Genomic DNA, 17,074 nt, shown 5'->3' on the forward strand with positions numbered 1-17,074 from the left:
CTGTCTTTCTCCACTTGTTACTTAAAGGAACGTCTGTTGCACTGCTGAAGTGGCTCCTGCTTAGTCTGTGGGAAAATGATGTGTGTAGATGTCTGTCTGCATCCAGGCGACGGGAAAAAGGTTTAAACTTCTGCTTTTCTCCTCTCCAGGGACAGCAAAGTGCCTGCCATTTGTGGGTCTAAGGCCATGTGCTTTCAGGTAGCCTCTTCTGTATGAGTAAATGACTAATTGCAACCCCTGACTTTTCATTTATGCACCTGATTACGTGAAATTGTCTCATGATCACTAAACATAGAATAAAATACCAAAAGATGTGTGGATAGTAGTGTCCAAAGGCAGATCACTTCCCTGTGTTTCTAAAGTGAAAACCTGTTGCGTTCTGGGGCTGCAGGATCATGTCCAGGGAGGCTACAGTTACCAGTGACTGATGTGGGACTCCAAGGAGATGGGTTTCTGCTCAGGAAATCATTTATTCAGCACAGGAACGAACTCAGGTCCAGAGACAGAACACTGAACAGAGGCAGGGTGGTGAGTTTTATGGGACAGAACGAGGGCAGAGTTTAAGGTCAGGGACTAATAAGAACACTTCAAGGGAGAAATCCCAGGGGCTCAAACCCAATCAGAGCCCCTGGGCTGCCACCCCACAAGAGGTCCAAGGTGGAGCAACTCTTCCAGGGCTCACAGGGCACATCCCCTGAGGCAGAGGATGGAATTCCCTCTTGCTGGGCTTTAAAGCCACGCCTCTCACTTTAACAATGCTTATCTGAAACTAAATTGTCACTGTTGGACACAAAATGATTCACACAGACTCAGCTCAAAGTGTGGTGAAAGAAGAAGAGAAGTTTATTTGTTCTTTCAGTATTTATATGTTTCCAACCACGACCAGGGATTGGATAGTCAGGTTACCACCTTCCCAACCACATTGGCCGTGAGAGATGTCCATCAAAAAGCGTATCTTTAATGGAATGTATAAACACTTATGTTTATAGTTACTTTCCTGGGACAGTGCCTAGAAATTATGAAAACAATATCAAAAAGTCTGATTCTCAGGGAGACACTAAAATTTTGCCTCCCTGGGCAGGGGCACCTCACAACTGCCCCTTTTTTAAATTAAATTTTGATCAGGAGCTTAGGATGTTTCTAAAACTTACACCATAGAAAAACCAACACACACACACACCCCCCCACACACACACACAAAGCACCTGCCTTGCTTTGTGGGACACTAAAGACACTAGCACTCAACAACAAAACACATTAAGCAAACAAACAAAAACAAAATTAGAAACAAACACTTCTCGGACAACAGCCAAGAAAATTAAGCAGTGGTGGTAGTTAATAAAAACAAAGGTTTTTTAGTTCAGTCTCTTCCAGTTCTTGATTTTCCTTTAGGAAGGGTGCAGTTCTTTGATCTCCTCTTACAAGGGGCAGAGTTTTTGGTGCTCAGCCTCAGCTTCTGTCCCGAACATGTGGGTGCCACCGCTCCAGATGGTCCTGGTGAAAGGTCTGCCTTCAGAGCTTGGGTTACAGTTTCGATTTCCCCAGAGGAGGTGTTGCCCACGATGGAAAAGGCACAGCCCCCAGGGTGGAGCAGCCAGAGAAAGGGGTAGAACCAGAGGAGAAGTTACTGCGGGAAGGGAAGGCTTAGGGGACCAAAAAAAAGGAGTAAGGCAGGAAAAAGGGATCCCAGACAGCATGGCCAGGGCCATCATGGGAAGGGGGTGGGTCCAGGACAGCATGATATTTCCATTTTCCTGGACAGAGAACAGGGAATGTGGAAAGACAGGGGGTGAAGGAGGACACGGGACGGCGGGCAGATGGCAGCAGACCCGCATCACTCTGGATGTTCTCCATCCCTTGCCTGCCTTCAGGAAAACAGGGGATGGGATGGCAGAAAGACACAGGGGTGACAGGGAGTCAGCAGCAGCCCCGAGCCATCTTGGCATTTTTCACCCTTAGGAGCAAAGGAGAGGGGAAGATATGGGGAGGTAGACACCAAAAAAAAAAGAGGGACTTCACTGAAGCCAAAATCCAGTCCACAGGAAGAGCCATACCATCCATAATCGTCCATAATGTTAATATCATCTATAAAGGTCCTTCCCATGTATATAAAAAAAATAAAACCATCCATAATATGTCTCGTTGGGTGATGTTAGATGTTTGTTCCATGACCTGGTCTTGGTCCCCCCCATAAGCCCTTTTCCCCCATGCCTCCGAGGTACTCCCAACCCAGCCTCCCTGCCAGGCACTCTCGAGTCCTCCTCTCTAGGGCGGGGGTCTCGCTGGCTCTCAAGCCATCAGCCAGGGTCTTACGAGGTGTCTGGAGCCGGTCCTGCTGTTCTCCTGGTGCTTCGCTGGCTGCCCGCATTCTCCACCATTTGTTGCATTCTGGGGCTGCAGGATCATGGCCAGGGAGGCTGAGGCAGAGGATGGAATTCCCTCTTGGCAGGCTTTAAAGCCACACCTCTCACTTTAACAGTGCTTAACTGAAGCTAAATCGTTGCCTCCCTGGGTGGGAGCACCTCACAAAGACCATAACATTTTAATTTGCAGTTGTGCAGGTTTGAGCCCATGCTAGAATTACAATATAATGTCTTCACACTGCTTTTAATGCTTGCATTTTGTTTTTTCAACATATTTGCAATGAACACACTAATGTTGATAAAAATGGATTAAAAATCTCTTTGGCTATCATTGGCTATCACAGATGGAGAATAATGCCTTGACAAATCGGCAAACTGAGATTATCTGCAAATATTATGAGAGGCGCTTGAAGCCCTTATAAAATACATCATCACTTTTAACAACATTTTGCTATTATGGCACCTCCCTTGTGGATTCTGCGATTTAACATTGCAAAAAAACAATGCCAGGGTTGAAGCTTTGCCACGGAAAAGCACCATCTTGTGCTTCCTATGCTCTGCTGTCCACAGCAAGGTTTATTCCACAGTAGAAAGTGAATTAGGATGCAATAATTAACTAAATGTGTTTCAAAGGCAAGAAATCCCTTAGCACAGGGCTAAGAAGCTCACCTTTAATCACTGCAAACAAAACAACAGTGGCATTCCTGTAAGTTGCTGCCAGCCCTTTGCCTTCAGATGGGTTTGCAGCAGGTTTTACTTTCCTGCTATTGGCCTTCCTTGCCCGAGCTCAGCTTGCAGAGAATCCACAGTTCTGGAAGCTGGAAAACAATTTCAGCAATGCAAGCCACAGACAACAAAGAATCCTGCCAGATCTAGGTCAGTCAGGACAATAACAGTTTTTTCTCCACTTAGCATTTTAGCTCAGTATTAAGGTGATCATTCTTGATAAAAGCAAAAACCTATCATTACATTATTATGTCCAAACACTCTGTGGAATATCTGGGATATGGCAACCCATTTTCCCTGAGTTTTTGCAAACCTGCAGGCATGGTGGCAATGGTTTTACCATTTTCAAGGAACCTTTTTTTTTTTTAAAGGAAACAAAACAAAACCATGCTGATATTATCCAACCAGATAATTAAAGGAGGGGTCTGCCTCCTCAGAAAACTTTTTGTAAAAAACACCCTCTGATGGTTAATCTCAAAAATGTGGGCTCCATTTTCCTCAAGAATTAGGTTAAAAGTGACTTTTAAGATCTTCTTATTGGAACTCCCTGCATAATGCAGGGTGCAGGGTTTCTGCAAAGTCCATGGCTAATTTCAGTTTCATTTGCAGTGTTGGAGCACACAGAGCCCTCACTCGCTGCTGATTGAATTCAGTCCCCCTCAATTTAATTCAATTGCTATTGAGTTCAAGAGAACTGGACCAGAGCCTTAGAAAAAAAGAGCAGTTCCTGGAGACCCAGCACCATTTGTCAGGTAGGACTTGGTGTTTTTACACTCTGTCACGTTTGAAAATGATAAACTAGAAGATGTGTCAGATGTGTTCCAACACGAAGAATAAAATCCATAATTCAGGACAGCACAGAAAGCACCTGGTTTTATGCTGTTATGCTTCGTTTCCATTTTGAAAAACAGAAGAGGCTCAGAGAAGCATCTGCTGAGCTTCTGAATGGGTTTGGATCAGCTGCAAGTGCCTGTCTGCCAAAGGCAAGTCCAACTCAGACACAAAACCAGGCAAATCTCAGGGATGCTGGGTCAGTTTCACATTTATATCCCAAATCCATAGCAAATCTGGATTGGTGGCAAATGGATCTGACAAAAAGAAAAAAAAAACACACACAAAAAAGCAGAAGCTTTACATGCCCTTCACAAAATGAGATTCCTAAAAATCAGACACTTGCAGGAAGGATTTAACCATTTCTGTCTCTGTATTTATGGATGCAGAATTCTGGAAATCTCCATCTGATAAATATTTTCAGGTGGAGAAGAATATTGTTGTCCCATGAATAGTTTGAGTCCAGTAAGGTAAGTACATAACTAATGTAAAACTTCAGACTGTGGGGTACCTACAGCAGCTACCTGAGCTCACTTAGCTACACTCTGAGGGCACAACAATTTCACTGGAAACTCCAAGAGGAAATCAGTTTTTGGACTGCCACAGACTGCACAGAAGAAATGTCTTCATCTGGTTGGTATAGAGGGCCTCCTGAAAAAAAATATGGTACTTGTAGTAAAGAAATAAAGTGTTTGCCTTGCTCTCAAGCTCAGCTGTGAGATTTTTCTCTCCTCGGCAGGGAGCAGTGGCAAACTGATGAAGGAACAGATGTGTTAAGTCTGGAATCACTTCTGATCTGCCACAACCAGCACAGATCAGCCAGACCTGGCAAAAGCCAAGTTATTTGTCATTGCCCAGGGAATAATAAGTAGTCATCCACATGCAGCACCCATGGACACTGGCAGAGTCTAGGCAGGGTCCCAAGCCCCAAATCTGAAGGGAACCACTGCAAGTAAAACCATCACAAGGAGCAGGCGTCTTGTGGGCTCGGGTTGGCATTGCTAAATGCAGCTCCTGAATTTACCATCCCACCTCACCATGGCTGCCTAGTGAAGGCACTGAATGGTGCAACCACAGCTTCAGAGCTGGCTTGGTCTCTACTGCTGTGACAGAGTTGTCTTGCAAGGCGTCTCTGCCCAACACTTCCCACAGCTTCTCTTCCCAGGGTGACAAATCTCTGCAGATCCATAACAACTGCCTTTGCCCTGAGTGACAGCAACGCTTTTGAAACAGGCTCTAAGCTCCTCTTACACTCTTATCCCAATACAGAGCTGTGCACATAACATGCAAACAACATTAGAAAATCCTAAAACAAGAGCAGATGCTTTATCAAATTTAATAGCTACAAAGCCTCTTCATAGAGCAAGAAAAACATGAATTGGTCTGCTCAGACCAGAACATTGGAGAAGTTCACAGGTTAAAAAACTTAATTTCTACTTAAGAACTAAATAACCATAACAATTGATTTACAAACAAAAAATAATCTAACTAGCTAGTTGACAAGTTCTCTAAAGAATTGTGAAGGCTTTCTTTTGCCAACAGGCTAGACACAACAGCACACCCTTTAAAGCATCTGCCCATCACCTTGCAAGCTTGCTTAGATTTTCCTGTGCTCTCACTGGGAGCTGGTAGGATTAGTGCAGGCATCACATCTAAATGCTTGGCAGACCTCCTCCAGCCAGCAGCACCGTGGTGGCATGGTAAGTGTCCAGGGTGGGAGACAGCAAAGGGCAAAGGACCTGCCCTTGTTGCCAGTGCTGGTGTTGCCAGTGTGTCATTCAGCTGCTTCTGCTGAAAATTAGTCTCTCTCTTTCCAGTTCTGATGAATATTGATGAACTTCACGGCATCAAAAGAAGCAAAGGCAGGACAGCTGTTTGAAGGGACAAACACTTCAGTTCTGGATTGGAAGAAAAAGAGACAGAGACAGCAGAGTGGTTGTGATGAGCCAGGCCTTCTCCCTCACTTGTCAAAATGTGATTTACAGACACACTTCCATTCACCCTGTGGCTGCCAGTTCCCACATCCTATGTCCACAAATCTCTCTTGTTAATTGGATAGGCAATATGTGGGCTGCCTCCTCTATAAAAAGCTTCTTTAAACTGGGACGCTTCCCAGCTCATTTTAATAAATCATGATTATAATTACATTCTTTTGCTGCATATTTCTGCAATAAAATCCATATCATTCACTTACTGGCCTTCTTTAGAGTCCAGCTATCATTTTGTCTTGCTTCTGAAGCTGCTTTTCTCGCCTGGTCATTCAAAGACTGCCATTTGCTTTGAACCTCTAAGCTAATTCAGCTGCTTTTTCCTTATCTTCACAGCCTCTCCTCATTCTGTCCATCCCAACAATCCCACTTTTTGCCATCAGTGACTCACTCCCGATAGTTCTGCTCACTAAGGCTGTCCCACTGCCTCAAGAGCCATTCCACCAGCATGCCAAGTGCATCTGAAGCTGCTTTTCCCAGTGGTCAAAAGCTGCTTCTTTACATAGCAAAGCCCTTTGTCGATGGAAATTGGTTCTCTTCTTTTGGGGAAGTGGCTGTTCTCCCATAAGGACTTCAACACATGATCAGCTCAGGGTTGCTGGGAAGCCAACACAGTAATCACCGTCCCCATCCCAGTGAAAGAGCTTTGCCAGACCCTACAAGAAAGTGCAATCTGGAACTGCATTGCCCTCAGGGCTGTGTAGGGAGGGGAAACACAGCTGCTGAAACATTTGTGCTGGTTGCTGTGGGAAAGAAGTCAAGAGGTTCAGTTTGCTGAAGTTCCTCGCAGCTGTAATTCCCCTTTTACACAGCCAGAACACAGGGAGGATGCCCTGAGCCAGACAATCACACTCTTTGGGGTTTGGAGTGCACTCTGGAGAAGTAACCAGGAGGCCCAACCCTCAGCTTTAAATCTCACTTGATCATCACAAAGCTTCTCTTGGTTTTCCTTTTCCTAATGGTTCTGTCAATTCTAATGCCTAGAGGTGACAGGACTCATCTTAGGAGCCATGTTTTGGAAAAAGATGCAAAAATTACAAAGAAGAAAAAAGAGAATAGACAAGCTGGATGAGATGTGGGTCAGATGAAGCGGTGTAAACATTCTGTCTTTGCTTTGAAACAACCAGAGTTTTAGACATGAATGTGTGAGGAATCATCTTGTTTTATGATTCTTAAAAGAACTTACAGGTTTCTTTTTTTAAGACCAAATAATTTTTAAAAGTGAAAACTTTGTCACTCACCATCTCAAAAACACAATGTAAAAAGTTTTAATGTGTAAAGTTATAATGTGGGGTTGTTTTTATACTGACAGTTGGTTAGTTTCAGATTCAAAACAGATTGAGATATGCCTCTTTTTTTCATAACTCCAAGCTCAGCTTCAAACATGTAAGTGGGAAAATAAACATTAAAATGAATCCTTAAACTTCAATTACTGGGAAGATGCAGAGCATGAAGCATTCAAATGGCTCTCACTCAGTGACCCAGTTAAAATATACAGATCAGTACTGCAATTTGTCCACTAACATTTCAGAGACTTGAGGCTGTGGGGGCTCTATCCTTCTCCCAAGCTTTACTCTGCCCTTGGTGCTCTAATGCAGCCCAAAGAAACAAATATATGTCCAAAACATTTTTGCCTTGAATGCATTTTCATTAGGTTGAGATCTTCCTCAGGCTTTATTAGCTTTAGACATGTGTCAGAGTATCATGCAATCATTGGTAATATGAGGCAGGAACTATTTACACTGGCACTGAAAATTCAACTGCTGGGCCACGCTATTGTGAAATAAAAATGCATTATATCAGATAAGAGAGAAAAAAAATCTCAGTATTTTCTATTACATAAGAATGGCTTTGCTGAAGGAGGCACTGGCCAAAGTATCATTTAGATTCTAAGGGAAAATTAATTTCTTTCATTTCCCATTTATTAGAAGAGGCATATTTGAGATACAACAAGGAGTGAGATACAACTCTATACGAGTTGTCAGTGTGAAAACAGAGTGTCCTTCCCCTGCAAAAGGGTAGCAGAGCACACGATCAGTCTGAAGGATCTCATGAAACTTTGCCCTCAAGTTGCTTGACTTCCTCCTAAAAAATTCTCTCACCATTACCTAGGAAGCAAAAGTGACCAAGCTGAAACCTTTACTCTCATTCGTCTCCTCATCACTAGCCTTGCTATTTTTAAGGGGAAATGCAAATGATGGAAGCTTACAGCCACTGTAACAACACTGGCAACACAAGGTAATACAAGCGAGAAGGGATTCCAGGGACTCGGGCCCTAGACTTCTCAGTGGGAGCCAAAGGATTAACCTCATCAGCTGACAGCAACAGCAAAGGCTTGTTTTCCATGTGGTTCATCTGCTAGTGGAAAAGCAGCAGGATGTATTTGGCAAACATTGCATTCTCAGTGCACTAACACACTGTGGCTGCATTCCCCTTCTTTCCAAGGCTGGCTTCAGGTTTCATTTCTTTATTTCCTTCCATATCCACTTGCAGCTGCTGGGCAGGGTCTGAAGGAAGCCTGATGCAGCAATGAAGAGTGTCACTTTTCCCATGGCTCAGCAAGGCTGGGCTGCAAATGAGACAAGCCTGATGTTCTCCAGGCACCTCCATGCAGCTCTCTCCCCCGACATCATTCGGGGACCAATGCCAGCACCTCCGACAGCTCCTGGTCACATTCATCTCACAGAGCCTGTGCTCCCCTCCCTCTGCTCAGCTCTTGTGGTGCACTTAATTGCCTTTGCAAATGACAGATTGTCTGCTGCCAGGGAGGGCTGTGAAACAGTAACCTGCCTGCTGGTGCCCAGGTGGGAAAGAATCCATCAGCTTCTCCTTTCCTGGTAGTTTGAAGGCGTTCCCACCTCTCCTCCAGCTGTCTACACCAACCCTCCTTCTTTGTCCTTTTGCTTGTAGCAGGGCCAGACAAGTGAATAACCTGATGTTTGGGGTGGTGAGAGGGTTCTTCAGGAGGGCAGGGGCACATGGTGGGACATGGGGGCTCACAGGGAACCAGCCAGAGAAGTCCCACAGCCCCACTCCTTTCCAGCTACTCTGATCTTCTCAGTAGATGTGTACCACTGTCTATTAAAGGGACTGGGAGACCCTGCTGTCTCTGCAACCCCCATTATGCTGTTCAAGGTAACCATAAGGTCCCACCTGAATCTTCTCTTCCTAAAGCTGAGCAAACCCATCTCCCTCAGCCTTCCTTGAACATTGGAACTCCTGCCTACTGACCATGTTAGTGGCCACTCACTACTAACATTTCTCCCATTATCAATACTCTTTAGGAGCCAGAACCAGGTGTAGTCTCACTAGTTCTTAACAGAGAACAATCCTTGCCCTGACCTGCCAGCTGTGTTGGCATTATTGCACCTTGTGTCTGGTGTGCTTTGCTCTCCTTGTTGAAGTGACACATTTTTGGCTCATGCTCAGCTTCATGTCCATCAAGACCTCCAAGTCCTTTTGGCTTAAGCTGATTGCCAGCCAACCAGTCGCCAGCTTGTACTGTTGCATGAGGTTATTTCACAGCTGCAGGACTTTACCTTCTTAAATTTCATACCTCTGTCATCCAATTTATCCAGCTTGTTCATGTCTCCCTGAATGACAGCAGTCTTTCCCTCCAGCATATACTACTCCCAATATACAAAATAACTGGAAGCAGCATTATGGAAGAGATGATAGCTTAATGGTACTGTAAAAAAACTCAGAATGGAGCAGGACTGACAGCTCTGTTATATCCATCCTTCTGCTGGAAAACAGACTGTGCTGCTGTCCTTCACGGGGTAGTTGATGCCCTTACTTTTCAAGATGAAACAAAAGGATGATGCAGTTTACAGAGGAAGCTTAGACAATTCCTCTGAGAAGCTTTAGCAAGGACTAGTGGAATTAAGGTGCCTTTTTAGCCCTACCTTCTGTCCCAGAAATTAAAATTATTAGCATAGCCCAAAGCATGAAGCACATCATGCAATCTGGGAAAAAGGATGCACTTTCCTGCGACCTTTACTCAGTCACATAGGACAGGCAGCAAAAACAAGCTGCTTAAAATAACATCTAAGCAGAGTTACCCTGCATTTTTTCCACAGGAGAAAAAAAAAAAAGGGAAAACACCAAACAGCTATATTTCCTCTTCAGAGCTGCTTATTCATTCAAATAAAAAGACAACAGCTAAGTAGCAACAAGCAAGAATTAAGGAGAAGATAATGCTTCATTCTTAGTTGTGCAAAACCTAAATACCCATTGCTTAGGGCAAAGGAGAAGGTGGCTCCTCTCCGTGAGCTGTGCTGACAGCACTGTCTACACCTTCCCCTTGCACACATAGCACTGGTTTTGACTCAGCCCATATGGATTGGCTCTCACATTATGTTAAAACACCGTGTACGAAATCAATGCAAATCAATTATTAAATCCATTAAGAAAGAGTTGAGCACGTGCTTATAAAAATCTAAAGAAAATGAGAAGAAACTTATCAGCTTGAAGGGAAAGAGTGCAGCTTCCAGTGTTGAGACCTGGAAGGCAGAAAGAGCAACTGTGAGGACTCACCTATCTGAAGGCTGACAGCTTTACTGAGGAGTCAGAAATCACCTTGAGGGGCAGCAGCTGTGGATCACCCTCCTCTCTCCCTCTGCCCAGCCTTCACACTCTCACAGCTGTTGAGCTGAATAGATCAGGAAAATCCCACCACTTTCAAAGCAAGATCACAGTTTTTCCTGAGCCCAGAATGGAGTAGGCTCTTTGGATCCAGGGTCTTGCTGCTATTGGAGAACTGGCAGCATTGCATCAGCTCCACTGGCCTCCACAAATGGCAGGAACAACAAGCTGTGGTGCTTGGGAATCTGGGACACCCTGCAAACTGTGTCAGAAGCCATTTGCACCCACCCAAGGTAGATCTCATCTCTGCAGAAAACAGGTTCCTGACATCTGTCTCCCACCAATTTCAGGATTCAGCTGATTCCTGTCTCCCATGGCATCTCTCTGCTGTGAGGAGAAGCTGTCTTTGGCTTCTCCTGAGAGTGTTCCCTGCTGAGCCTGCAGCCACAGCCCCTCTCCAAGGCTCCTTATGTCAGAAGCACTGTACAGTGCAGGGTAGGATGCAATGAATAATTTTGCTAATAAAAAAGCTATTTCAATTTCCTTGAAACCCCAGGATGTCTGCAAGCAGTTTTCTCCAAGGAAAAAAAATGACCATATTTCCTTTGGAGGATGTCCACTTGAAACAGCCCTTGCCAGCCTAAAAAGAAGAGATGCTGCCACAGACCACTTCAGTGACCAAGTTTTTAGCAGTCAGGTGGGATATTTGAGATCCTCTTCCCTAAATTAGGGCTGGGCTAATGACTCCAATGCCATTGCAATATCCTGTCAGGTAAATCAGAAACTTTGGAATCTCCCTATTTTGTGGGACAGGAGAATGGCTACTGTTACAAAGCCCCAGGAGCTCCTGTCCTGAGATTTAATAAGCAGGACTGGGGGGTTTCTGCTGATTTTTGGGAGTCTATTATTCAGTTGCAGGGAGTCAAAACAGGCCTTCTACAGGATCAAGTAGTTTCATTCCACTATTTACCCTACAGTATTTCATCAGAATAATCCTTTACCACATGGCAATTTCCTTGGGGTTCCTGCTTCCTTGGCTCTTCCTTGTTTGCATATAATCAGAGCATCTACCTTGCTTTCCAAAGAACATTTCTTTCTCTCAAGAGGCCAAGCTAATCTTCTCATTTCTTCATTTTCAGTCAGTGAGCCATCAAACCCAGGGAACAGAGTAACAGAGTCTGTGTAGTGGAAATTCACTGAAGTGCTAGCAGCTAGGCCTGCCTGAAGGATTTTTTTTCGTCCCAGTTTAGCTGCTGGGCCCACTTTACCCTTTGGATGAAAAATACATCACGCAAGTGCTGTTGGCTTGTTGTTCCTGGGACATAAGAATAATCAGTCTGGCCACAGAGAAGTGACATACATTGGCTTGTAAGGATTACCTCTCCTCAACTCCACATCTCCTCTTGTTACAACAAAAAATAAAAATGGAATGCCAAAATGGAAAAGCAAGCCCTTGTTCATCTTTCATGCACAGTGAACCTGAGCTCAATTACCTGCCAAATCCATAAGGACATCCATGTGGTTTTCCCTGCAGAATGTAAAGCCAGTGACTTTGCTTGGTGTCTGCCTGACAGCCAGCCAGAAGCACCCAGGGCAAGTGGCAGAGGCTCAATAAAATAGATGTGCCCCACTCTGAAATAGATATGGCAAGATGAGCTGGCAAAGAAGAAGGAGCCAATTTGTCTCCGGCCCCTGTAAAATCCCAGACTGTGTTTTCAGTAATATGATCAGATTTGGGGCTAGATGATTAGATTTGGCAGTTCTAATAGAGTCCATCTGCCAGCACTATAACTGTAAACACAACCAACATCTGAATATAATAATAATAATAATGATAAAAAGTAATGTTACCATGGCCCACACCCACTGGGACATCTCATTTTTGCTTTGGCTTTAGGATAAAGGATGATGAGGATGTTTGGACCAACAGCTTAATTTCAGCCAGTGTTTCTGATAAGTCTGTCACCACATTTGTCTCTGGAAAATATTAAGCATAACATAGGGCTCATTCCTGATGATATACAAGCAGCTTGTTTTTCTCATTTCACCACAAATTTTACTTATATATACATTGCAAATAGATTGATACCACACACAGAGCACATCCATAGAGCCTGATTTTCCAGTGTTATACTAGGTTTCTGATCTTGTACCTAAATGAGTTTTACCAGAATAAAACTGGTTCCTAAGAAGAAAGGATATATTATGGACTTGTACATATTACTTATGTATCCAGCCAGAAATGCTAGTACAGGCAGACACCTGGCACAGATGAAATAGTTAAATCTGCCTCCTACTCCCTTTCACAAGATCCTGGTTTCAGTTGCTTGCAACTGTCAAACATTCAGTGTTCAGGCAGAAATTTTCCCTGTAATATGCTTGCCTCAGGCTAAATATTTTTCAGAGAGTTCCAGCAAAATTAGCCCAGCCATTTGGAAGATGAATTTAGGGAAAACTGCAGTGTTTCACTAATATTAAGAAAGGCTCTGCCTGCCTTATTTAGAAGTTCTTCGAAGCAAGGCTTTCAAACACTGAAAGGAAGCACTGAGCTGTATCCCAGGAGTGGATGTGTTGCTGCCTTGGAAATCTGTCCACAATCCAAAAGAGACGTGCCCAAAGCCAGCAGTTCACACTCATCTGTTTCTGTGCACCAGGCCCTCAGTTGCCCACTGAGTGTGGAGGAGGGATCTCTGTGCTCACACAGGGCATCATCACACAGCAAACCCCCGGTGGGTGTTTATAGCGCCATTTACAAGGAGTGATCAATGCTGCAAGTGTTCTGGGACACAAGCAGGTCCTGTTTGCCCTGCAGGCTGCAGTGAACAGAGGCTGCTGAGTTCAGAAGGCCAGAGCTGCCAGCTGGGCAATATGGACAACCAGCAGACTTTGGAGAATGACAGAAAAAGGGAGTGAGAAACCTGCCCTAAGTTAAGGTTGTGTGGTTGTTTTTTTTTGTATTTGCTTGGGGTGTTTTTTGTTTGGTTTGGGGTTTATTTTTCTGTATTTTTTAAAAAACAGCTACCAGCAATGCCCTGGTTAGCACTGCCAAAAAGTCCCTTCTATTGTCTTTGCTTAGGCAAAGCTACATTAATTTCAGCTGCTCATCTCTAAGGAAATACCGAAAATACTGCAGAACAATGTACTTGGTACATGACCAATCTTTAGACAACAAGGAAACAGTAAAATTTCAGCAGGATCAGGCCTCTGGAGTTAAAAGGTCTACTAGCCCACCACCAATTTAAAACACAACTAAGGACCAAGCATTTTCTGCAATTCTTTGCTTCTGGGGGTCACTGTGGCATAAGACAGACCAGCAGCATGCACAGGTGACACCTCTCTCATGGTGACAGCACCTAGATAGTGCAGGTAGAGGAAGGTGACCATCTTCACAAGAAAGAGAATGATGGACAGGAGCTGAGACAGGAGGGATGCCTGTGGATCCACTCTTTCACAGCAACAATCAGGAATCAAAGGTGATCTGAAGAAATCCCTTGCAAAGAAGGTGACCCACCTTCTTCTATTGGTCACAAAGACCAACTGTTCCCAAACCTTACAGCCCAGTGGCTCACAGTAAACCCACAGCACATCCTCTCTTCTTCAAACAGGATACTCCACCTTTAACTTGCATTTAATGTGATGTTTAACATATCTCTTGCAGGTGAGCTGCTGACCACTCACTACAGTCACTGACAGACGTGGGCTGCAGACCACCCTGCCAGAGAAAACTACTTTTCAGTGCTCTGGCTGCACACTCTTAACTCAAGCAGAGATCTCTGCTAGATAGTCTAAATAGCTCAGCCATTTTGCTGGCCCCTGTGAGGGTACATATGGTTCCATATGCTGGGAAAGCTGGTTTTTTTCAATTTTCTCCTAAAACTAAGTGTAAGAATTTATACACAAACCAATGCTAAAAAAAAAATATTAAGAATCAAGCAGTTAAAAGCCAGGAACTGGCTGACAATATCTTGGTCACACAAAAGAGAGATCTAAATAATTGTGATTTGATAGCCAAAAAATGTTCTCTGTAAGACAGGGAAGATAAATAGAAATAAAAGAATGAGGCTGCTTTGTGTGAGAACAGCTTCTTAAATCATGATCATCTTTCCAGACCATTTCATTCTCTCCTCCCTAAATTTCTGCCAAAATGCAGCTAGGTTTAACATGAAGATTTCACAAAAGGTTAATCTTAGCACTTGAGAAGTAAGCAAAGTTTGAGCTGCAGAGGTGTTTTTCTTAGATCATTTTGAAGAGTTATAATGGTGTAAATTGAGTGCCTTAAATTTACCACACTGAAAAGCTGCAGCACTACATCATTCTTGCTGCAATTTTTCTTCCTCTGTAAAGATGACATAAATCCCAGTGGTGGGTCTGCTACAGTGTTGCACTTACCAAGGTGAAATCTGATTTCAGCAGAAGGAGGAAAAAAGATTTCTGAAGGAATGTGTTTAGGGTTCTGCAAACAACCCTATGTCCCACTTCTGCCCCCTCTCCTCTGCATCAGACACACGCCAAAAATGTAAGAGATACCTCTTAAGAGGCACTGCTGAGAATCCATCAGAGCCCAGACTACAGGAGACACCAGTCAAAAGGCTTTGAATAATGGGCAATACATGGGAGTTATTTATTTGTTAAAAACAAATAAAACACCCCAAAAAACACAACCCCAAGCCCACCCCCCTCAAAAAAAAGATTTTTAAGTGTGGTAAAAACCACAAATTCATATGAAATCAAAACAAATTCAAACCTTTTTCCCTGAGAAGAACTCCCACAAACCCTGCAGCAGCCTGTCTTCAGCAGGCTTCACAGAGGCTTATCTGCAGGTCAGAATGGGCCACTGAAGCAAACAGCCTTAAAATCTGGTGACACTGCTCACACAGATCCTCTTGTGGGGGTGAGCAGGATTTCCAAATCCCAGCCTGGCTGGAAACTTGTAGAGGAAATGAGTACAGGAGCAGCACAGGCTGCCAAAGGCTAAATGCAAAAGGACCAAACTGTAGGACAGCCACTGCTTGAGGCAGGGGTGGAAGTAGAAAGGAGAGGGTGATGAGTAAAGGAAGGCCCATTTAAAATGGGAACAAGTCTCAGTCCTATCTGTCAAGTTCTGTCTTTCACCAGTAAAGGCTGTGTTCTTTTCCTCAGATGTGTTTTCAGTAGACCCCCAAAACTGCAGGCATCAGTGCAAGCAAGATGATAGCTCTGGAGAAGGGCCAGCAGAGTTCAAAGTCCCTAGCTGGAAACCTAAGCAACACTGACAAGCATTGAGGGAAAATTTATGAGGTCCTGATTGCTAAAAGCATATGTTTGGGATCTAAAAAAGTAACAATTATGCCACCCACGCTGCTTATTCTTCTCTTGTCTGAGGAGCTTTGGGCTAACATGTTGAAACGTAAACCGACCTCAGCATATTTTAGATAGGATTTATGGCATTCCCAGACTGACATTTAGAATCATGGCTTGCAGTTGAGCATACTACTCAACAAGCCACCTGCCTCTATAAATGTCACTGTTTGGAATCAAACTTGGGTTTCATATAACTCAAAGCAACTCCAGTTCTTTCAGCTCCTCCCTGTTTATAGGGATGGTTCATGGCATACGGCACTGAAAAAGGCAATTTGTAGAAAATAAAGGTTAAAGTCTTGTGTTATTTATCTTGTTTGAAAGCAGTGGAAAGAGGCATGTGAAACCTGCATCCCAGTAAAAACGCAGGACTGACCCACAGATTGGTGCTGGCTTGTGCAACCAGCAACCCTGTGAGGAGCCCAGAGAAAAACCCACTCACAGTGAGGAGCAATGGAACACCAGGTGGGGTGACAGGTGGCATGAGCTTTTCATACCTGGAGATGCCTGAGCCTTTCACAAAACACCAGGGGTGCCCAACAGGGCTCTGTTTGGCTGTGTGGATTCTTCTTCAGAGTAAGTCCTGCAGAAAAGCAGCCATCCAGCCACATCCATGGGAGCAAGCAGTGAACCAAGCATGGGACTCAGGGAGACAGAGGCTTGTCAGGACTGCAGTGTGCTGGAGCCTTCAGACTGCACAATGCCTGCACACCACACCACAGTCCCCAAAAACTGTCTCTCTTGAGTGCCTCCAAGCTCCTCAGAAGAAATGAAGGCAGCACTTGGAGAAAAACTTCTGCCCAAGGGCAGCTGCAGCAATGGCTCCAGCACCGCTTGTACAAAGCACCTTTGAATCTGGTTACATGCTCAGGCAGCTTTATTGGAATCATGGAACGATTTAAGATGGAAAGGCAGGTCTCCAGGTCATCTAGGCCAATGTTCTGCTCCAAGCAGGGCCAGCTACCTTATCCCCTTGTGTATTAGGATGAACACACTGCCACAGCTAACCTGTTGCCTCTGAAGATCACAGAGACATTACCTAGACATGTGCTCTAAAAACAGGACGTTTGCTACACAGCCTTAGGGTGTGAATTCTGTTGGGCAGCAGAAGCCATTGGCAAATTTACTGCATAACTGTATCACAGTGAAGCACAGAGAGAGCTCTCCATCAAACTCTCATCCTTCGATAATGCACAATTGGCAATTTCCTGCTTTGCAGGGAAGGAAAAGCACATCATATGTTTC

At 44.3% G+C, this 17,074-nt stretch overlaps 1 long non-coding RNA gene across 1 annotated transcript; it reads right to left on the reverse strand.

Annotated features, from left to right (window-relative positions):
- Window positions 1–822: 822 nt before the first annotated feature.
- On the reverse strand, window positions 823–10,748 carry LOC147653651 (uncharacterized). The gene is made up of 2 exons (XR_015285633.1): window positions 10,445–10,748; window positions 823–5,818 (listed from the first exon to the last, which is right to left on the reverse strand). It is a non-coding gene; the product is annotated as an uncharacterized LOC147653651 (long non-coding RNA).
- Between the last annotated feature and the right edge of the window lie 6,326 nt (window positions 10,749–17,074).

Source organism: Cyanistes caeruleus, chromosome 4 (assembly GCF_971803275.1).
Source record: "Cyanistes caeruleus chromosome 4, bCyaCae1.hap1.1, whole genome shotgun sequence".
Taxonomy (NCBI): domain Eukaryota; kingdom Metazoa; phylum Chordata; class Aves; order Passeriformes; family Paridae; genus Cyanistes; species Cyanistes caeruleus.